Raw genomic sequence first — 24,718 nt, 5'->3', positions numbered from 1 at the left:
TTTAAATTTTAAATTGGCGTTGTAGCCGTTAAATTAGTTTCGAAATTAGTTTCGCTGTATTACTTGTGACGAATGACTGTACTGTGTTATACGTCCATCGAATATGTTTTTGGAAAGATAATCTTGTACCTATAATTATTGTATGAAGCTTCGAGAGTCAAGGAAAATTAATATTCAAATTATTTTTCTTAAGACTATTTGAAACTTATTGTGAAACAAACTATAAGATTTGAATCAAATAGTTAATTCTTTTAACATACATATTATTGTTCTCAAGGGCTTTCCAAGCAGAGAAACTAAGGCGTTCATCATAAAAATTATGAAACTATCTCATACAATTTTAATTAAGTGTGTGTAATTTACAAACAGCCTACCAACATATCCAAACATGTTTCGGTCGTGGGAAAGAGACAACGCGCGACAACCACAACGTGCTGTCTCGCTTTAATAGGTGGTTCTGAACCAAGGTAAAAGCACTCTTAGTAATATTAATAGAAGTCGATTTTATTTTTATTCTGTCTGGCAGTTTAAAAATAAATACAGTGCTGTTGATTTCCGGTCAATTGAGTGACTGGTGACGTAATATGAAATCTGGTCAAATCATGTTCTAAATAGAATATTAATCAACTCTTTTGATGTTTTTATTTCTTAATAAGTTATGTTATATGATAGTTAATTTAAATTAGTGGTTGATATACATTGAAATAGATTAGCGTAATGAAATGTTATTAGCGCGTCTTGTTTTTGTTTATTATGGTTTAATTTGCAAAAGGAGATAAATATTTTTTCTTTTTCATCAAAAACATTTTGTGAATATTTTTTCTAAGGCCTTTGAAAACCAAACGTTGATCTGAGTACCTATTATATTTAAACAATAACTATTTATGTCTATGATAGAGTTAGTTAATGCAAATAAATCAATTTACCATAAGTATTATCACTCTAAGATTATTTTGAAGTAAAATATCAATTCGAAAATTGGCCAAGGCATCACTCTCGTCTCACTCAAAGCATATTTCTGCAACCGGTTACAAAATCCAATCAAAGTAATTTATCCTCACACTCCGATATCTAGACCATATAACAATTTAATTGACTCCATTCTCGAGCACATCGACGGATTTTGCAATTTACCGTAATCCGAAACGAAACACCATTGCTTACCTGTAAAGAAAAAAAAACATTAATCAAATTAAATAGACCTCTGTATTTTATAGCCAACTTTAGATACAAAGCAATTTTAAATCTTATTTCTTTGAAGTAAAGTCGAATATTTATTGGTAAATTGAACAAGTTGCCTGAATCGTGACTTCGCGATATAGATCATGAAAATGCATACTTAGGTTACGCGACGGTACGTGATGTCATCTATCTCATTTAGATTTATAATCTGTTGTGCTGTTGGTGTTCTTAGTATAAATTACGATGCTATGAGACTTGTATTGATTAATGTCTGGTATCTCTAGACATTCTGGAGAGAGACTAACTTTATTTTTATGTTAATATATTCTTATTTATTGCTTAATAATATTTATAATATACGATGTGCTTCATAAGCTGTTGCAGAACTCTAGCAGAATAATATTGAAGAAAATTAGCAATTTTTAATGCAAACGACCGCGACGACCCTATTTCATGTTTATTGAATGTAAAGTTCCCACTCGAGTATACTTGCAGACATTCGGTTATTCTTTCCCACTTTCAACCCCCACAACTTTTAATTGGCTCAACGTCAATCGCTGAATACATACGGGAGTTATGATGCCACAAACAGACACGTGAAACTTATAACACCTCTATTTTTGCTTTGGGGGTGAAAAAAATAATCTACGAATCCGTCTCACAGCGTAACATCAGTATGCTTTCACACGAGGAGTATGAAAAGAGTTCGTGTAAACAGTGGTTAACAAACCCAGGGAAGCCTAACTGTTACTTATTAGTTATAAGTTAGCGTTTTCAAGAAAGATAAATTTTATTTAATTGATCGCTAACTGTTGGTGTGAAATAAACGGCACGATGAAAGAAATTGGGGGCAGACGGGTTTAATGTTCAAAGTAAATGTTAGATTTTAAGTGATATTGACGTGGCTTGTTAGTCTAGTATTGAAGAATGCAAGGGAAAAGTATGTTACCTTAAAAGCGAATAAGTTATAGACGCATTACTATTCTGTTAGACACGCCTACCGCCATTTTTAGCACTATCTTTGCGGATGTGGAAGAGAGATGAAGCTCTACTCCGAGTAGTCCGCTGTCCCGCTTTCACAATCAAAATAAATTAATAATATTACTTTATGTTAGACGTTCTGGTAGATCTTAGTATCAATTGGTCTTCCCGTTCCCTCTGATTTGTCTGAACTGGTCAGCCGTCTTTAACTTCTTGATTTGGTTTTTAATTAAGTTAATTAAATTCGCTTTAGGAAGCCTTCATTTTTTGGAATGTCTGAGTTTTTTTTACTTGAACAGAAGTAGTATGTGTATATGAAAATATGTACGATCAAGTTGCAATTGTGATTTGAGCGGTTTTTCGAATGTCTTTCTTCAGAAAAAAATATCAAACATTTGTAAATACATACTCATATTAATCTCATCCACTAAAGCCATAACTACATTCAGAACAAGAATCCTATTATAATGGTAATACAAATTCGCTACATACAACATAGATATATTACTATGACGTCACAACTACGTTTAAGAATGATGAGTGTAAATCATTATCAACGTAAATCACAGCTAACAGCTCTTGCGCATACCTCAATCCTCTACCAGAATATCTTAAAGGAAAACAGTTGCATGTGTGAAAGCGAGATGTGACTATAAGTTTGTAGAGCGCTGTCCTGCTTACACAGTGTAAAAAGTCTTGCTTCAAGAGATCATGGTAGATCCCAAAGGAGTTTTAATATGGAGGATGTTACGACGCAATAGATGCAATGATCTCAGGTGGATTCTTTTTATAGATGTAATTGCATGATGATGTACTTCAATCTACTTGTAAGTGAACACATTTTATTAGCTAACTGAAGTATTTTTATATGTTTAAAGAGGTAAATAACAAATTTGTTTATGTAAATGTATTATGTAAACTTTGTCTATAACATTCCAGGCCTATTTCAAGACAAGTTTGATTGTCTTTCTGTGACACATGTGAGTGGATTTCTGTGATTAAAACATTTTGACTTCTTTAAGGGGTTTTGAAGCAGGCTCTTCAAATGAGTCAGAATGAAGGATTTCAGAAATACCCATCTATGGACACAAGAAGTATTTCGATCTGTACTTGAACAAAAAAGTGTCGATTCATCTGTAATTAGACTAGAACACAGTAATTTAATGTCAATCAGTCTCATTACCATAAGGATCATTGCGTGAAAGTATGTTTTGGTAACGAATGTACCTATCAAGTTCGGCACATCTTTCTCATGTCCGTATTACTGGGAAAATTATATCGTAAACAAAATTAAGAAATTATTCGTAAGAGAACGGAACTCGAAACAATAAAAAATTATAACAATTCGCTTTCTTTGTAGTCAGCCTTTAAATTCATTTCCCACAGCAATGTACTGCAATTGATAAACAACCTTATGACTTCTCGTTAGAGTTCATATTTGATTTTTGAGAATGTTTTTCAGACACGAATGAATTGTTAGTAATTATACTTGTTCTCATAACAGTATATAGTTATTGTTTATAAACTTTACGCTAAGGTTATAAATTATTTTGAAGTACTTTTATTTCTTTCACGGCGACTATGATAAAATCTGTGGTGAATTGCTTTTCTCCCACAAATCTGGCTATTTAAATATGAATACAAACTGCGCCTATTAAAAAAGTTTTTTGGGAATAATAGGATTGTCTAAAACTATATAATAATTTACTTAGCTCGACCTTGAAAAGCTAACATGCTAATGGTCAGAGAAAGATAGTTTTTAGTGTCTCCTACAAAAAGGATACAACCCTATCGATCCCGATCCCTATTATTGGCCACCGCTGCCTGTCCATCCGTTCGTCACCAAGCTGTATCTCATGAACCGGGTCTGCAGTTGATTTTTTTACAGATGATGTATTTGCTGTTGCGGCTATAGAAACAACTAAAGATTGAGATTAAACAACGGTTGATACATTAATATATTTCTGACAACCAGTCTAACTAAGGGGTATCGTGTTGCCCAGGTAACTGGGTTGAGGAGGCCAGATAGGCAGTCGCTCCTTGTAAAACTCTGGTACTTAGCTGAAACCGGTTGGACTGGTAGCCGACCCCAACATAGTTGGGAAAAGGCTAGGCCGACGATGATGATGATACATTCATATATTTGCAAATTAAAATCAAGGGATAACCACCAGATTTCTTTTATTTAGTTTATTGAGAACTCGGGTTTAAAGACAAACACGTAGGTACACACTAGTCTACTAAACAGTAAACATACAGAGTATGGTGCAATTGTGAGACGCAAGCGAGTTGATTTTGGCTAAAGTAGAGAAAAATTGGCTAAAAGCATTTACATTACATTTATGCTTAAATTACATAGGTTTGGTTTAGGTGAGGAAAAAGGGTTATTAAAATGTTTCCGATATTAATCTATTCCAGCCTACTGTGTCCCAGTGCTGAGCAAAATTCTCCCCCAAGTCCTTTCACGCTTCTCTATACTGGACATCATGGAACCTATCTTAATTTTTTTAGTAATAGAAACGTTCAGAAAGTTTTTTAAAAATAAATGAGAAAAAAAGAACTACTTTTTAAATATTATTGTCAATGCTCTTTGATTGATTCGATCCCCAGCTTTTCACGATATTTTGATATAAGGTTTCGGACAGTGATTTTACTATTAAATGATGTAACGGTTTACTCACGCGTATTTATCAGCAGACGCTGGATCGCGAGTCGATCGAGTTCGACTCGCGATCCAGCGTCTGCTCATGATTAAGGACTCCGGTTGGGTCCGAAACTAGTCGGGCTACCCCGATAAATACATCATTTAATAATGAATCAGTCTCACGATAGTTATTATAAAAATATAGTGATTTTACTTCCGAAATCTACCTATCCGGCTTCTAAAATCAATTCTACTGGGTTCGAAACATCTCATAGCAAAACTGATTATCAGAACTCTAATAACTTGACCCCTGTTCTTCGAGATACTTGTGAAGTACGTACATTTAACATGAAACGTGACTAATAATGCATATCCAACTATCGTAGGTACAACAATAGTATAATAATTGTATACAGACACAGAACAAGCTATCGTCACGTCACGTAGTGACTAATTGTATCTTATACCTAGATCGTACCGGAAATATAGGTATTTAAGAATACGAGGCTAGAAAAACCGTAGGCTATGATACAACAAATATGAATAAACAGGACGTACTAGCATTTACTCCATTTATTATGGTAGTTTTGTTTCCTAGCTTTAAGTTCTGTGTTACTTATAGAACGGTGTTGTCAGCCAGCGATAAAGTTCTTGAAAAAAGAAAAATATGTAATCTGTGCTTCAATTGTGTGTTAAGCTCAGGACGTAGTTGCTGCTAAACATTTTAATACCGATGTTTTTCTGTAACATTTCCAACCTTGGAAAACTTGGAAATTTACTTTTTATAAAACATATTTATACAAAATTGCCTTAATACATTGGCATACATTACATTTTCGACCGACTTAAAAAATTACTAGGTTCTCTATTTGACTCTTTTTTAACGTGAACAAGCTAACATTTGGTTTCATAAAAAATAGATCAGTCGGTTGTTTGTCTTTGTAAAATCAACAAGTTCTGAGGTAACAAGCATTAAAATAAAAACAGACGAATCGAGAACTCCGTCTTTATGAAATCGGTTGAAAACAAAATCGCTATTGCTTATGTTTTAAAAAATCACAGAATTTGTGCACTTAGATATTACGAAACACATCGGCTCTTAATGTTTTATAGCCTATTGAGGAACAGGTACAGTGCGACGAACCCACGGCATCTCCCTTGCACACTATTGCTATCCTACTCTAACTCTTTTAATAACTAGTTTGAGTCCGGATGCGGGAAAGCTAGCTAACACTACAACTGCCGTTTATTTGATAGCTTCATTTAAAGTGTCAATTTTGGTTTTTGATTTGTGCGTGTTTAATTCTTTCCGTAAACAATTGTAAGTCAACCCCTATTAAGTTAACAGGCCAAGGTACTATGGTAGTAGCATATTGTTGCTTTTTCTGTTTATAGGTGTTCTACGTGGGAATGATATTTAGGAAAATGATGAAATAAGATGAGTCACATTAATTTACTAATTCTTGGATGCAGGATTCTGACAGTGTTCTCTACACCGTGTATATTTATTCCCTCAACCCATTCAAGCCCTCTGAGGGCAAATAATACAACATTCATACATTGATACGAAAAGAAAGCGTTGATTCCTTCCTATTTGACTTAACACATCAATTCATGTCAGCGATCAGCCGTCACGCGAAATATGATTTCTTTTTAGGACGTGATATTAAAGTGGCTTTATATCCAATTGAAATACCACACATGAGCTTCAGTATATGAATTCAAGGATGTCCTGCGCCCGTGGGACCATGTCACGTTCCACTTCGGTGACTCCTGCATACGAAACTTTAAGAAGCCGCTCCTTGTCACGCTTGGCTGCCTCGCATTTGGGGGGTTGAGTTACAGAAAACGAGAATCACTTTTTAACAAAGCAATAAAGGCCTTATGTTCTAAAACGTAAAGTTTAATTTACTAGTTCGAAATAAACAGGACACTAACAACACCAGAAAGCAATTTGAAGCATTTTTATATCAATGCAATAGAGTTCATTTTCGTACGTGAAACGGTTGTCTGCATGTTTGAGACGACAAAACTTATACATTTTTACGGCCTTATTGCAAAGCAGTAGAGTCTATTTTCGTATGAGTTAGACTTATAAAGATTTTCTGCTTATTTTGACACGGTCACGTTTTGTATCGAGTGCAAGTTTTGGGAACTGTCTAAAGTAATTCTTGTTTTGTAGACAACCTAAAATTGTTTGACTTTTGGTTGTATTATAATTTGATGGCCACTTTTTGTGGTTAGTGATTCACCGAGTAATAGCATTCGTAACGTTTTTTCTGGTAAAATGTTCATAATTCTGGCGTAACATCTAACACCTGTATGATGTTTTTATTTTGGCTAGAAATAAAAGACGATAAACGTTTAAAATAAAAAAGAATTAAAGGCAAGTCATTTAAAAGTTAAAAAATTAAAACTGAAGTTATTTGTCCGAATCTTTTAAAAATGGTTACAATAAATTTTGAGACACTAATTCAACATTTTATAAACTACACATTTCATATATAAATGTATATTATAATAATATAGTCCAATACAAACCGCTTTAAGGTCACACCTGTGCTAGTGACAGTTGCAATGTCCTTCGCCTACAAAAGGCTCTACATTTCATTTAAATATCAAACGCACATTGCTTTAAGATAAAATACAGTTTGATGCGTATTTTGTCTCAAATGACGTTATCTTTTGAAGGTTTCGCTTGTGACCTTAACTTTAAATTTCACTATCATTTCCTGTATAATTAAATATTAAAAAACACGCAATATTTAGTGGGTACCAATATTTTAAATTCGAAAGTAACTCTGTCTGCGTACTATGCTAAACTACTGCTAAATTCACGCGCAAAAGCTAGTTTCGTATATTATAGGAACGCTAAAAATCTAGTTTTGTTCGAATCTCGTTACTTTTGTTATCTATTTTTTTTCTACCATTAAAAAGAAATAGTCATACTTAACCTCACACATCATAAACTTACATCAAAAGCATATAAAGTAAGCTATAAGCAACATTAATACATACATAATACATGTAAAACAAGTTATAAATCCAATCTGCAATAAAATGTATGAAATAAACTCTTAAATTTCTGGAGCAAGCATCTATCAGCTAATAATCGTTAATTTTATGACCAAGCGATCACCCTTCGTGAGTTCCAAACATTTATTTTTACAGGCATACAGCGAGTGCACTAAATAAAACAAAAACGAATATAGGAACACACGGTTTGATATTCGGAACGAAACCGCGCATCGATAGATGCGTTGGTATAAAATAAATGCTATGATGTCAATTCTATTTCATATTGCTTTTTCATGCATATCCTGCATCATCTGTTGGTGTAGTGTAAGCATATCATGTTTTAACTTTCATATTAACATTGACTTGATTCGAAAACCATAACTGAAGTTTAAAAATCCAATAATCACTTTAGTTAAATATATGAATGTAAGTGTATTTGAGACCAGCAGGACAGCAATGTGATTACTATATAAATATTTTAGGATGCTATAATAGCTTTTGTGAGGCGGATTCATAAGTATTTATTTAGCAGCCCATCTATGTAGTTTATTACAATATTTATCGACACAGCGACATGATTTACATGATGATTTAGGGCTTCGGTTGGTATGTAGAAGTCGGTATATCCCGATAAATAAACGTGGGAAAACCTCCTCTATTAAACAAATAATATTTAATGACTGACACACATATACTTTAGTTAAAAATTAATTATTCAAAAAGCTATTCTCTTTAAAAATCGCACCATACCCGTCACAATTACTCCCCCGTATGTTTCAAGCGGCGGCACCATTGATGGTAGCGTACACTTAATTAATGTCGATCGCCGTTTGTTTGTTAAGCATCTGTTTCTCCTCACACGCTAGCCCGCGGCCGGAACTACTCCAGTAAAGTAATAGCTTTCATTATGATAAATGTTCAAGTTAAGGATATTAAGTGGTTGGTATATATTGGGAATTATTATCAAAGAAAATGCGGTATGGTCTAATAGTTTGGTTTCTTTTATCTTCAATATAAGAAGCAATTTTTAATCTTCTGTTATTGATGAATATCAGTTCACTCAGAAGTTAACTAATTTGAAATGCAACTTTTACAAATGGTAAGACAAAAAAAAATTGTGAGTGCAATAAGGTTATAACATTTTTAAATTACATACCTCTAATATCTTATTTAGTTAGTAGAAATTATTATTTAAATTTGAGGGTCAATACCTAGCGAAAAAATGATGACTCTTTCAATATTGTCAATTAATCCTTTTCCCTCAGAGAGTTTCAATGAAAATAGGTCCTGTTAAAATTAAGTTAGAAACACGATTTTATATTAAAGAGGATTAACTCCTTGGTCCAAACAAAACAGTGTTTTGTTTACAACTTCAAGTGTAAAAGGATAGAAAAAGGATTCTATTAACATGTTTTTGTTTAGAATTGTCAAATAAACACACTTTCGACACGTAATCAGTTCATCCTTGATGAACTAAGAGTTGAAAGTAAACAGGACGCAATTGGTAACTTAAATAAAATAATCTTAAGCTTTGGGATTCTGTGAATAGGTGAAAGGTGGCAGTTGCTGTTCTTAGACTTCTTTCAGAAGTGGTTTCTTAGGTTTACGCGAATGTTAGGTCACGGGCAGACTGACCCGGAGAGTCTGCCCGTGACCATGATACCTGCAAAGGTTTCGAAACGTCGGGAACTAAAATCTAAAATTAAACCGCGATAAAATCCGTACAAGTAGTTTCATTTCAACTTCTTTCAGAAGTTAAAGTTTTTGTATATAATAAAGATAAAAACTCCCAAAACTTTGAGCCCACAACTGTTTATTGGCTCGTCAATTTTTAATCAAATCCGTTTAAGAACATTCGCACATGATTCACGTTAAAAAGTTCAATAGAAATCGCTTAATCTGTTTGGAAACTATGATGCCACAGACAAACAGACACGTTGTAGTTATGATACCCCCTTTATGGGTTATGGACCCCTCTTGAGAAGAGGGTTAAAAAAAAACAATTTTCAAAGCCATATGAACATTATTTATCATCTTAAATGAAGAAGCTTATTTAAGGCTTACAAAATTCTTGTAAAATACCTGCAATATATAAATGTGGATACATAAGTATAATTCGACAGCAACCTCATTTTAGTTGTGTAAAAGACACCGTCATCTAGTCACATAAGTTACTCTCATAAAAACTGTATCGAATGTTCCTTTCCAAGAATTTCGTTTGCTCGTAAAGATTTATTTAAAACGCGAAGTCATTTGTTTTTATTGTGTACCCACACTAATTTGAAGTCACGACTTAGATGGTGCATTTCAAATAAGGTATTTCTTCAAGGAGCTATTTAAATTGCGTCTATTTTGTAATGTGAGGACATTAGAGCATGATGTATAATAGTGTCCTTCTTAAATCTAAGTACAGGAAAAATAATTTAATAAGTTAATAAATGTACTATTTTTTAGTGTTAGAGGAGCTCGTGGCTAAGCTATAACCGCATAAGTTATTCGATCACAGGTTAAGCTATGCTTGAGGCGGTTGGTCCGTAGATGGCTGACCATCTTTGTCATAACGAGTTCCTCCGTGTTTCGGAAGGCACGTTAAATTGTGGGTCCCGGCTGTTATTCCTACATCTTTGACAGCAGAGATAGGCAGTCGCTCCTTGTAAAACTCTGGTACTCAGCTGAAACTGGTTGGACTGGTAGCCGACCCCAACATAGTTGGGAAAAGGCTAGGCCGATGATGATGACTATTTTTTGGTGCAGTAATCTTTACAGTATTCCACAGAACTAAGTGGAGAGGACGAGAGCTAAATACAATACTTATATATCGAAAGGAGGTTGTTTCAAAATAAGTTTTATTTCTGTTGTACCTCTAAAAACCCAGTATAACGTAAAGAAGATAAAAAAAGACAATTTATCAAGTCATATATCTTTACTATTGCATATTTACCACGCTGTATTGAGCAATACCCTTTACACCAAACCCACTATTATCAACAAACTGTCAAGACTCATTCATTAAAGGATTGCAGTTAAACTAAAACAAAACAAACACTTACAAGAACGACGTTTGTTTATTTTGTCTTAAAACCCAAGGTACTAATGTTTTAAGATTCAGCTTTAAAAATATATAAAGGTAGACACACATTTGTGTTAATATTCGCAATGCTAATGTTTGTATAGAGGCGAACATTTGCTCGTTTTAACGTTGCACAATTCGACAGAATTTCAGTTTTGCAGAAGAGTTTGATAACAGTAAGGTGTGGATTAGTAAGTACTTTTTCATGCTGGGAACATACAATAAATAAGTAAAAACGATAGTGAAGCTATTATCTACATCTATTCTAATATATAAAGCTGAAGAGTTTGTTTGTTTGAACGCGCTAATCTCAGGAACTACTGGTTCAAATTGAAAAATCTTTTTGTTTTGAATAGACCATTCATCGAGAAAGTTTTTGTTCTATATACCATCACGCTGCGACTAATAGGAGCGAAGATACAATGGAAAATGTAGAAAAAAATCAGGGAAAATTATATATTTTCCCTGGTTTTTACACAATTTGAACGGAAGCCATCACTCATATCTTCTAACCACGCAGACGAAGTCGCGGGCAATAGCTAGTGGTCCGATAAAGCAGTTGAAGCCTGTTGCTTCTGTTAAAAGAAGCAATTAAACTTCACCAATTTTTTGGTACACTCCGAGTCAAAAACAAAGCGACTTCCTGGAAACTACATTTTAGTCATAACAAGACAGGTGCTATGCACTTAATAAAAACGTTACCGTTACCGTTTTAATAAATGTTTTTAGTGTGAGCGTACCTTTACAACAGTTGCATCAGGATAAAGCCGCTAATATGAGCACATGTAGGAGTGCTAAGTATAATGTATTTGACATTTAAATGATTGATTTCATGTATATCTCTGATGACGTTAATTAAAAGTATTGGGAAACATACCCACGATACTTACCTACGTTTGATATTTAGGCCTTATAAGGTATGCGCGGGAGTTCATTATTTGTTACTTGTTTAAGTAATTTGCTTGTATTGTCTGTTTAACCTTTTTCTCAGTAGGTTGGGAAAGAATTCCTATCTCAAACATACGTTTTCTTTAAATGGAAAGGTTTAACCAATGTCCCGAATAAGTCAAGTCTCTATAAAGTTCGGAATACTCTTCGAGGCATGCACTTGCATACCTTTGGAGTGCCACACCGGACCAGATAGAAAACAAGGTTGGCTTATAATTGTTATATACTGTTGGTTTATTATAGTGAAATCGCTTTTAATTATAAACAATAATTAGTAGCAATTCTACGTCCGTCAGAAACATCAAAGATCGTATTTATTGTCACTTGTCACGCGTGTTAATTGCTAAGAGAATTTTTATTGCTATTGACGACAAAATATGTTTTACGAGTTAATTAGCTCGCTTTTTGATTTTTAATTAATAGCTATTAGTTTATAGCAGGCCGCAGGTTATTAAGGTCAACTTTCTTTTAATTAAATATTGAGACAGCGAATTTAACTTTAATTACAAGTTATTAATAAAGTAGGCAAACTGAATACTTCAGACTCTTTGGTTGGATACATAAATCGAAAGGCAAATTTTCAAATGTAGAAAGACACCTAAACTCGGACAAGCATTTGTGGATCACACTCGCTTCAGTGTGTTTGGCGTGGTGATCTCAACCAGTCATCTATTCGTGCTGTCGAATTTAGCAAGAAAGGGATGGTAATACAGTCTGAGAAAGAGTCAAAGCCTGCGCTCAAGTTTCTTACATTGCGGCCAGCAGGATTGTCCGAAAGAGATACCGCGGCCCAAGTGAACAATGGGCAAAGGAGGAAACATGTATGGGTTTCAGTCAGTGAAAGTCTCACACTGCCTTCCTCTCAATTCAAAGCGAGAGGAATCAAAGAGGTAAAAAGGTTCGCATTGCTATTTCCAAGTAAGGAAATTGTCTCATTCCCAAATAAAAGCTAAAAGATTGATATTGATAATAAACTTCAACACTAAAATACATTTATTCTAATATCCCATCCTCCTTCAACTTGAACCACCTCCCACGCTGTACCACAATCTCAGTTAAATCGTCGTTTAGCGCCACTTACAAATGTTCCCACGTAACGTACTTGATGTTCAATCACAATACGCCAGACGTCAAGGTAAATACATTGTACATGCATATTTATACGTCAATAAACTGTAGAAAAGATTATAGCTAGATATGAAAAATATGATGAAGTTGTCATGTTATACCCTAAAGAGTACAAGGCTTAAGCATTTGCTTAAGGCATTTGCCAAAAATCACAGCAATTATGGACAAACTAGCTGTTGCCCGCGACGTCGTCCGCCTGGTTAGTTATAAGTTAGGAATTTTTGAACAGAAGGCCATATTTTCCATTGTATCTTCGCTCCTATTAATCGCAGCGTGATGTTTTATAGCCTAAAGCCTTCCTCGATAAATGGTCTATTCAACACAAAAAGAATTTTTCAATTTGAACCAGTAGTTCCTGAGATTAGCGCGTTCAAACAAACAATCAAACAAACTCTTCAGCTGTATATATTAGTAAGTATAAGTATAGAGTATAGAAGTATAGATTATTAATGAATTGTGTCATTCAAAAATAACTTTAAATAGCAAAATAGGATTCGCTAAGTAAAGATCTGGGTGGAGATATAAGGATAAGTTTGACAAGCTTTGACAAAAATTGTATCAGTAAGCGAGATATCAGAAATAGCTAGAAAGGGAGTTAACAACACAGCGTCAGCGACTGTTATTCTAGAATAAATAATGGCTATTTAATCGGAGAGTAGAGCAGACCTGTAGTAGAACAGCACTGCTATGCAAGAATAAAAGAAACTTTCAGTCATTAGGATACGATAGTCCCCGATACCTCCGTATGTACAGGGTAGCATGGGAAGAACGAATCTCAACTAAGCAACGAAAAACAAACTCCTGAAACTTTAAGGTGTCAGGAATCACAACGTAAAATTTCCCCAACCTTTTTAAATTATTTTCAATCCACAATCTCCCAACAAGTTCCGCTCATTGTTAGATACAATCGCTACCCTGAGTTGACTTACAACGGGTACATAATGACATAATGCGCACATTGCTTGGAGTTTACAACATTGTCATCGTAAATACTCCTATCAGTATTGTTGGCTTGAATCATAGTTATCTAGGCCTGGTCAGAGGAGAATTTTGCATTTCCTAGATGTTTAGAGAAAGCTGTTTCATTATAGGCAAGTGGACTGATGATATTGTCGGTTAAGGAAAGTTTTGGTGTTTATGAGAGGCAGTGTATTTACTGTAACAGAAATGCTAAGTGTGTTTACCGTAATAAAAAAAATATATTTTACTGTGTCCCCTACCATCTCCCGCCTTATTTTTTGGTTAAAAATATTACTCAGATATTTTTTTAGAAATCTGTCTGATGGACTAATCAGCAACACAACTTTTTTGCTGTTAAATGGTCTATTAGCACCAATTATATAAATGTTGATATAGTGGTAATATTATGCCTATCAATGATTAAGAAGTACTTTAATTAAAACCGTTGGCCATGAAAGTTGAACGTTATATGTGTATCTACAACCATGTACAACAGTAGTCCACTCACATGTTTCAAATAATCGGGAAAAAATTCTCAAATCGAGAAATATTTCGTAATGTTTTTGATATGACGTCGGTTGTCCCAAAATTCAAAGCATTTCAGATTAAGCAAGATCCGACTTTCCCATAGAGTTTAGATATCATTATCTACAAGTACCTATGAAGAAAGAAGATTTATCGCTTACACGTCACATCATTGATAAGATTTGACGTGTGATTGTTGGACGTCTGCTATCTCGCGGAGAAAAATTGTTAAATTGCAGTTATTTGTTTTGTGATAAATATTGGAACGAATGTTTTTATGTTGAGAGCCTATTTCGGTGTATTTCTGGGCATGGTCTCTAAGGCTCTGCCACGAAATCCGATCAAATGTCGCTGCCATTTCAATTCATCTGTGGGCTAGATTCAAAAAAGTAATTCCAATTTATTCAAATTAGGGCCGATTTTTCAATCGTCAGATAACTTTTATTCGACGAATATGTTTGACGTATTGATAGCTTTTGTATAGAAAATATGTCAAACAACCATATTTATTCCTCAGATAAAAGTTATCTGACGATTGAAAAATCGGGCCTTAGTCTACTAAGTAGCACTTTTCGTACCTCAGTTACAAAAGTCATCTTCCCGATTCACCTACCTTTCAACCTTTCCTAAGCATTCATGCTATGAAGCAAAGAATCAAGTGAACGAACTCCACTGCACTCCGATTTCATCATATAACGCCAAAGTAGGTTTTAAAATAAGTAGCTAATTATTCATAACACTTAACCCATACATTTACATTGAAGTATGACTTTTTGTTCGCTTCTTTCATATAATTAAAATTCCGTTCCAGTTCATTAGGATGCTACACAAGCCTCTGTGAAGCCATTGTTAGTACTAAGTACTAATGTTTAATTTGCGCTTGACTGCAGGTGTTGAACTGAAGGTACATTATTTATATCAGGTACTAGCTGTTGCCCGCGACTTCGTCCGCGTGGTTAGAAGATATAAGTTAGGAATTTTTGAACGGAAACCGAAGATGCATAATTTTCCCTGTTTTTTCTATATTTTTATTTTATTTATTGTATCTTCGCCCCTATTAGTCGCAGCGTGATGGTATATGGCCTAAAACCTTCCTCGGTGAATGGTCTATACAACACAAAAAGATTTTTTCAATTTGAACCAGTAGTTCCTGAGATTAGCGCGTTCAAACAAACAAACAAACTCGTCAGCTTTATATATTAGTATAGATAATATTATAACTGGTTAGGTTTTTGTTTAAGAGTTTTCTCTATTCTTCCTGTCTCTTACGGCATGAGATGAGAGGGACTACCACCACGTTTTCAAGTGATATTGTTATGGTTGTAGAAGCGTAAAAACGCAATGTACGTAGAGCGTCATCTCCTGCAACACACCCGCGGTTATGTCACGAAATAATGAAATGAAATAATTTATTCTGCAAATAGGATAGACGTTATCACTTTTACATGTCATTTTTTTAAGCTAGCTGGAGTCGACATTTCTTAGCTGGCTACCCTGACAAGAAACGTCGAAACAAACTCAGGGGTCATCGCCTATTTTAAGGTCCAGACAATGTAGTTCTGTAATGTGTAATATGTAAGTACAATATAGTTTTTATGCCAATTGTTTGGTCACCAAACTTCTTTGCGTTCTCTATCCTTTTTTTCCTCTTCTTGGCTACACATTCTAATTACTCCATTTATAGATATTGCCTTGGTTGACCATAACTTCGATTTTGCCATGTTTTCTTCTAGCTCTTAGTTTAACTTCTATAACTTAAGCTTCTTAGATATGGCATACACAAGAGTTTATTACATGTCGTATATTCAATCTGAGAAATACAGACGTAGTGACGCTATCAAGAGCAAAAACTGATCGCAAATTCAAGACAGCCCTTTATAACCTACGAGTGAGTACTTATATCAAGTGCACCTTAATGAAGCGGTCATTAGCGTGGGCTAAGGCCACATCAACGGATGCGTTTTGTATAACATCCTTTATATTAGTTGTAACCTTAGCATTGTATAACGTGTTATCGAATAAGTAATTGTGTTGGCTGAGCGCTGAAGGTTCACACCGGTTAATCAAAATACGGTCAGTTTTCAATGTGGTGTTTTGTTATTTTTATTGGGTTTTGTAAACAAAAAGGGTAACACGGGACGGTAATACTAAGGTTCCGCTGCCTGTCCGTTAGACCGTCTGTTACTAGGTTATATCGCATAAAGCGTGGTAGCTAGACTCATTCACAGATCACATATTTTGGATTTTTCTTTCATTTATTTTTCTAATAAAAAAGAAAAATAAAGAATTTTGGATATGTTTATACAACAATGCGAAATTGATGGGTACTGAAAAGACACGTCACACAAGTTTGTATATAATCTTTAAGGATAAATACGTATCGACTAATTAGATTTTATCAAGTCAAATACACTTACATGATACAATTTCACACCGTTTCACGTATTCTTGTTCGCTGACTTAACAAATAACATGTTACGTGATATAATATTATTGTTATACACAATGCTGTGATCTTGACCGCCGTTCATATTAAAATGGTTTGAGAATGTAACGTTGTTATTACTTCTGCGGAGGTTTGCTCACACGCGCTTTTCAGGGGCGCACGCAATATTGTCGAAATCGTACTTATTCGTGATATCGTAGATAACGTTTGTTTTAAAACCTTTTTAGTGAAAGAAAAGAAAAACACAGATAAACTTGTCTGTTGAAGATTAGTAAGGTCTGAGGCCTTTGCAGTTCTATTTTTACAAGCTCAATAAAAAATTCATGAATGTATCAATCATCCATTATCTCAATTTGAGAAATTCGATCAAAAAATATTTTCTTCCCGCTTTGCAGTAGTCGTGTAATAATAATTAGTCTATTAATATTTCTCTTTTACTCAATTTAAGTCTTGACCAACTACACAATATTAATTACCAGTGAGAGGTTTGATTTAATAGTTATTAACAAATCTGTATACATCAGAATCTTGGAAAGAGGCAAGTGTGTCATCACGACTTTCTACCTTCAGACAACTGACAATTATGTGAGACACCATAACATACAATCGTGTTAGTCTGCGCGTGCGCACTTTACCTAACTGTACGATGCAGCTGATAGTTTTGAACTAAGAACTATGTTATTTTATCTGCTGTTTATAATGATGTGTGTTTATGGTTTCTAGTTAGCATTTATACATGTAGCGAATGAGGACAGAGTGTTTAGTGAAATAGATTTTGATGCTAAATTGGGCTAAGATTGTTTTGAAAGTTGTCATTAGTAACGACCTTTTAAATGTAGATCAAGACTGACGACTAAGATTTTATTACCTAGGTAAATGTCCTCACCGCAAATTGCAATCAATATAAGATCTCCGCGTTTAATAAAGAAATCATTTTCATCATCCACACCTAGTTTTTTATTTATATCCCAAAGGAGTTATAAAAATCATTGCTTTACAGTGGGTATATGTATAAAATTACTTAAATGATATTTCTTTTCAAAGAAAACTTCTTGCATATGACCAATCAAGACATTTAGACTAGAATACTAAATGTAAGCGATCCACGACATCCTAAAGCTGTATTATAGACGTAAGCACTGTTTACACTACAAACTAGAAGTCTTGAAGTCCAAAGTTCAATGTACGATGATCATACATTAGGATAATCATTAGAACTGGTTAGTACAGTCCCGTTGTTTGCCATAGAGATGGCCTACATACCGGCTACGTAAGGCTAGGTGCAGATATGATGCAATTTGTGTACTATGTTGACTTATAGGCAAAACGTTAAGTAAATTCGTTTACAGACACGACAGACAGACAACAACACACGACAAACAGACCGATACGTTGGGTATTTTTGGAGACATGTAGACGGTTTTGCTCAGATTAAACATATTTCAACTAGAAAACAATGGTTCAAAAGTGAATAAAAAATCATGCTCTCTCTTTTGAGAATGACTATGAGTTAAGAGTTTTGCGTGTGTAAAGATTTTTAATTATTAGTGCGACGGTTGCTTGGACGTTCTGTATAGCGACAATTATCTGTGTTGTTTTACCGATTTCAAACCCGTTGAAATTAAGACCTCTCAACAAATCTTTCAACAGTTTAAAAAAGAACTTAAAAAAGTAAGATACAGAGTTGAGTTTCCAGCTTCAGCTAAGAAACTAACAAAGATCTAAAATCTAAACTTACAACAAAATAGAACCTTATCTACATTTAGTAATAAGGTTGTATGAGATTATCATTACAACTGGTAGGTACCGTTGTAAGCCACACGTGTCCCATATTACACATGCTTTATGTAACCACATAACAGTTAATTATTGCACTTTATGTTTAGATTGTCATTGAGATAATGTTATTTTACGATTGTGCCTGTTGGTTTGGAAGCGAGATGTTGTGTGCCATCTTGCGCCAAGAGGACGGTTTTCAATGCATCAAGTGCATGTTTGAAAACTTGTTTTTGTTGTGGTCATAATAACTGATTCCTTATTAATGCAAAATCTGTTCAAGTACTAAGCAGATTCGAGAGAGTAAACGTGTCGTACACGTATAAATGTTTTACATGCAGGCTTAAGATAACAACATGACAATTTTAACCCAATAGATTCATAACCGTACCAATGTTGCTAAACCTCGAATTTATTTTGATTGATAAAATTTGTTGCTGTAGCTGCACCAGAAATACATCTTCTGTGAAAATTTCAATTGTCTATCTATAACGATTCATGAGATACATCTTAGAGACAACGGTCAAAGAGCGAAACTTTAATAGATTTTTTTTTCGTTTTACCTTCTGGGTACCTCTCAAAATAAAGTCGGACCAAAAAGGCCGCCAACACAATACACACAGTTCACAATTATGTACAACTCCGCACATGTAACCCAAGCTCAACAAACAGACGTACATTAGAATTGCGTCGATCATTTAGCGATTATCGAAGCGCGTCCCATGCGAGCATGCATTTCTCAGAAGGCATCGGCATCAGACTCGTTTTGTTCCTAACTCATTACTATGACATAATCGTTGTCAACAGAGGTTTATGAACCTTGATGATCTATTTGTTGTGATGATAGGAATGTAGATTGCAATTTACCTTAAATGACGTGTAGCTTGAGTGTGTTTTTTATTTTTTTGTTTGCATGTGCATTAAAAGTGGCTATCTGACTAGCATCTTCATATTAAATATGTCAATAATGAAAACGAAGATAAAAAGCATTGAAAGTACAACAATCAAATTAAGAAACTTTTTTCAACATAATTTAAGACTTCGCGTATGCTACTTATTGGACACGCTCGGCCTCAGGAAGCCTACCACCGCCTTGTGCCCTCTTTCTGTATGTGCCTTAAATGTTTGTAAAATCCCCGCGACACGAGGATTAAATACCATAGAGAAGGAGACGAAAACAAAATCTGCGTCTTGCTTTGATAACTCCTGCATAAAGAGGTAATAGTGCCAGGTAAGTATCGTGACCCTGGCTCAGGCAGTAGAGGAAAATAGTCACCAGATTGTTTCCAGTTGGTGGAAGTCCGACATAACCCCAACTTAAAGTTAAACGCGTTTTGACCCGGAGAATAAAAGGCGCTTTAAGTCACGACACTACACATGACTCAAGTGTGCCATAACCCCACCGTCACATATGCTGCATAAGTATGCAATAAACCTGTTCGTATTAAACTACAATAAAAGAGAAAATAATTTGCATAGCAAACATTAGATAAGACCATCCATATTCATTCTCATGAATGATTAAACCCGTTATAAGCAAATATTATGTAAAACGATGGTTAGCACCGTACCTCGTAAGGTTTTACATAATATCATATAAAGTGGTTATTTATTGATAAATAAATTATATAATATAAATGACATAAATATACACGTCTTTCAGTAAATATTTATTAAAAACTTTGAATTTTTCCATATAACTTTCAGACGAAGGATATAGTCTGTGCTGAATATCTAGATACAGAATACGAGATATCTATTAATAATTAGAGCGCGCGTTTGTTAGTTTTCGAGAACACAAGCTCCATTTCAAATAGCTGTAAATGGAAAGACTTTCTTCTCCACAGCTAGAGCACTTAGGAAGCAGTGAAGGGTGGGCAAAACAGGGTACCAGAGAGTATAATTAAAATCACTACGTTTTACAGGGTGCTGCCCAAAGTCGACTTTGACTTTCAAAAAGTGGCGCGGCTTATTAAATAAGAGATTGTTGAATTTTAAAATTATTGTACCGATGCTTCGCTTCTATAACTGAAAGTCTTTTCGAAGAGACGGTGGACCCCGATATTGCGTAAGACCTGTCAAACAAAACCAGTATAATGTTGTTTATCTTCGGCTCTGCTTCTGTCAGTCTGCTTTCGATAGTTTCTGAAAACTTTCTACCCAAATACAGACCATACATAAATAACGTCACGCTCTTTACTTATCTGGGGTGAGCAGATTTCCATGTGCTAAATTTATACGATTTGCAGAATCTGTAGTGGAATTGTTAAACGTAATATTTTGTGTAAATATACATATATTTGTTACACCTATTAGTTATTTGTACGCACGAATTATAAAGAAGAAACTTTACTTGCTGGTTAGATTTGAGGCAATTTTTACTTGTGTTTACGATTCGTCACATAAATGGTCATCAGATTTTTGACCAACTCAAATGAGATGCAAGGAAGAGCCGAACGGTTGGAACTCACAGTGCACAGGTTTGATCCCCGCGTATCACAAGCGTTTGTTTTATCCACGAATTTTTATCCTAAGTCTGGGTGCCTTTGTCAATACATCACGATCACTTATATGTTTATGAAAACCTTCGCGCCACGAGAATTGAGACTTAGAAGAACGTCGTCAATTTTGATGCTTGGTTAAAACCACAAGTGTTTGCATAATGGTGCAACCACCATAAGACAATGGGAAGGTGTATTGAATCTTTCAACAGACACATGGAAATCAGTGTGTTTTCGTCATGCGCTGTGTCTGCAACGTTCCGCGTTGCCAGTTGTGTGGCAATGATGAGTTGCGGCCGATTGTTAATGCTAGAGACCTTCAAATGTCAGGTGGATAGCTGTGACTGTTCTAATTGTAATTGGTCGCAAGGATGAATTGTTTATATGATTTATTGATTGCAAGACTTGAAACTGACTGAACTCCAGCTGAACAAAATTAACCATTAGACTATTTTATTCGAGATATGGAGAACGGTTACTTGGTTCTAATATTCTGTCACCAAGTGAGTGTATATTACCTTACATAAAACACAATCAAATTGGTCTGTAGGTTTGTTTTTTTACCTGTTTGTACCACCTTAAAATAAGCGGGCAAGCGTCAACCACATCACGCATCACTCACACTGTTTGATCCAAATCAAATAAATACTCCTTACGCGAAAAAACAATGAGTAAATATCACAACATAGTATCCTATGATACTACTCTCCTACACCATATTATTATTTATCGTTAAGAATAAAAACATCGTGTGCATACTCTTACAACTGCACAGCATAACAAACAGTTACATAATATAAAACATGATTTGTTTACAAAACATCATCCCTATTGTTACATCAGTTTTGAGATAAATGTTTCGAAAACATTTATAACTATAAACAATATAGTTATATTTATACTAAATGATTGTACTACCAAACTTCCGTCAGTGAGTCATCTCGCGGGTATTTAGGGTCTTCGTTATCAATAATCAGGTGGTCTGTCGCAAATGTAATGTGCCCACAATTTATTTTAAGGTTTCGATCTGTAGGAGGGGAGCTCGTGGCTAAGCTATCACTGCATAAGGGGTTCGTTCACAGGATAGAGGTCCGTAGATGGCTGACCAACTTTGTCACAATGAGTTCCTCCGTGTTTTGGAAGGCACGGTAAATTGTGGTCCCAGCTGTTATTTCTACATCTTCGACAGTCGTTACAGTTGGTCAGAATCTAGAAAGTCTGACAAGCAGCCTAACTAAGGGGTATCGTGTTGCCCAGGTAACTGGGTTGAGGAGGTCAGATAGGCAGTCGCTCCTTGTAAAAAACCGGTACTTAGCTGAATCCTATTAGACTGGAAGCCGACAGCAACATAGTTGGGAATAGGATAGGATGATGATAATCTATAGGGTAAAAATGGAACTCTTTTGCTAAGGCTCCGGTATCAGACCGTACGTATGTATATTATCATAAACCGTAACAGATAGACGGTTGACATTTTCAGGAGGCTTCAGCTCAATATCTTCTTCTCAATATCTCGAGTCCGGTTTAGAGTAAACTGATTATTTAATATTTTATTCTCCAAAAATATTACTTTGACTATAATATGAAAGTGTTAATGCAGTTTAAGCTAAAATACTCAAGGCTCAAGAAAAGAATGAAAATGTCGATGTTCAATTCTATGCTATCTTTCTTGACGAGATAAAGTATGACATATTTTTGTATTAGATCTTATGACATGATTTAATCTCCAAACGTCAGATTGAAGTTGAATGTAAAAAAAGGGAGATCAATCTCCATTTCTCAAAATCTATAAAAATAGAACTGTATCTTCTGTTGCAGCTAGTGTCGCAAGGCACACACAGCCTTCGAAAAGTCGTTTCTTGACTACTGGATCGCACTCAAGATCTTTGACTTGGTAGTCCTGCTGTTTTACCAATAGGCTATGATAGCTCGATAGCAGCAACACACAATTTCAAATTTCAGTACTCTAGGAGAAGACTTTACAAGAGCATGTTGTTATAGTAACTGTCGTGAGACTGATTCATTATTATATTATGGAACAGTTTACTCACGCGTATTTATCGGGAGTGCCCGACTAGTTTCGGACAACCGGAAGCCTTAATCATGACTCCATGAGCTGACTTAAGGACTCCGAAACCGAAACTAGTCAGGCGCTCCCGATAAATACGCATGAGTAAACTATATTAATAATTTAGTAAGAGAATATTGGCCAGCATTCGGATATTAACAGATATCAACACCAAATGTCATATGATTTGTTACGATATTGTTCTTACTGTCACCATTATCAGTTATGAGAAAACAAGGATAAATTACCTTATCATCTAGCAGACCATGCAGTTAACGAGACAATCAATACACATCAACGTAGTAATCAAGAGGGCTTTGATCTCGAGATGCCAGTTGATTCATTATAATCTACTTGGATGTTTTTACTCGGTATTTAGCGAACATTCGATGAAACACGATTTTGCGCGTAAGAAGTAGGTATGTAAGAATTTTTGGTTTCACTTTTGTTAATGTGATTTTTGTGTGGTGACGAATTAAACTACGGAGGGCAATATTGTCGGATTTCAAGGTTGTCGTTTTGAAGTTTCGCTTTGGGATACTGAGTGGCCAAAGAATTGGGTTTGTTTCAAATATTCGTCTGTATTTTTTTAAAGACTGGAGCTGTCCCCAATGACAATGGGACAATAGACAAATATTCTCTAATCGTCCATAAGGGAATTATTATGATCGAAGAGTACCTAAAGGAGACTTTTTCTAACATAATGAGCATTTTCCATTTGCAGTCATTTTTGGGTACACTTCACCGTTTCCCCAATCAAAGAACTCATGACTTACCCCTAAAATACATTTTTGCAACAGACGCCGTAATTTTGAAGATTGCTTTCACACATACATCGTGGGTCTTCAACATAAGTTTACTATAGTATAGTAAGTAAGTATATTACAGTTGTAGAAAGGTAATAGCGAAGACTAGTGAACTCGATACTATTGGTGATTATTTACCGTTGACCGTATACCGATATACACTTTGACATTAGCGGAGCCGTTATAGACGGGTTTGAGAGCACTTTTAATGATATAAGTAGGTAACATAGTAAACTTGTTACCGGCAATTAAAAATTTACAAGGATGCGAGAAAAAATATGAATGAAAAAAGTGTAGTTTAATTGATCGGCTGATTTTATATTTTGGGGACCGAAATAATTGTATTGTACTTAAGTGCCTAGTTTTTTTGTAGGTTCCGGATAATAGTCAGTATTAATAAATCTTAAAATAAATCATATTTAAGTAGGTTATAAATTAGCAACCACATAACTTCAGAAAATTATGAATCACAACAAAACCTTCAACTTTAAAAAGTAGCACAAACAAATAAATTTTGCAAAACTCACCTAGATTATAAAACGACAAATCAAATCAATCCTTAATAACAGCACCAACTAAACATCACACACAATCTTTTTTGAACGAAACTTTTTGCATTCGAATTTGGTATTCGAAATTGACGTTTTGATTTTTTAAAGATGGCC

The 24,718-nt window shown here is 34.8% G+C and overlaps 1 protein-coding gene across 2 annotated transcripts in view; it reads right to left on the bottom strand.

Moving 5' to 3' along the window:
* Positions 1 to 24,718, bottom strand: part of LOC113505317 — a 101,072-nt gene that overhangs the window by 55,824 nt on the left and 20,530 nt on the right. Inside the window, exon 1 of one of the 2 annotated variants that reach the window (XM_026887950.1) lies at positions 24,581 to 24,717. The exons of the other annotated variant lie outside the window; for it this stretch is intronic. The gene's annotated coding sequence lies outside the window, so the exon portion shown is untranslated. Of the gene's footprint in view, positions 1 to 24,580; position 24,718 lie in introns of those variants that run through there. 2 annotated transcript variants of the gene reach the window in all.

The sequence above is a fragment of the Trichoplusia ni genome, chromosome 25, assembly GCF_003590095.1.
Source record: "Trichoplusia ni isolate ovarian cell line Hi5 chromosome 25, tn1, whole genome shotgun sequence".
Lineage (NCBI taxonomy): Eukaryota > Metazoa > Arthropoda > Insecta > Lepidoptera > Noctuidae > Trichoplusia > Trichoplusia ni.
This window is presented reverse-complemented; position numbering and strand designations above follow the sequence as displayed.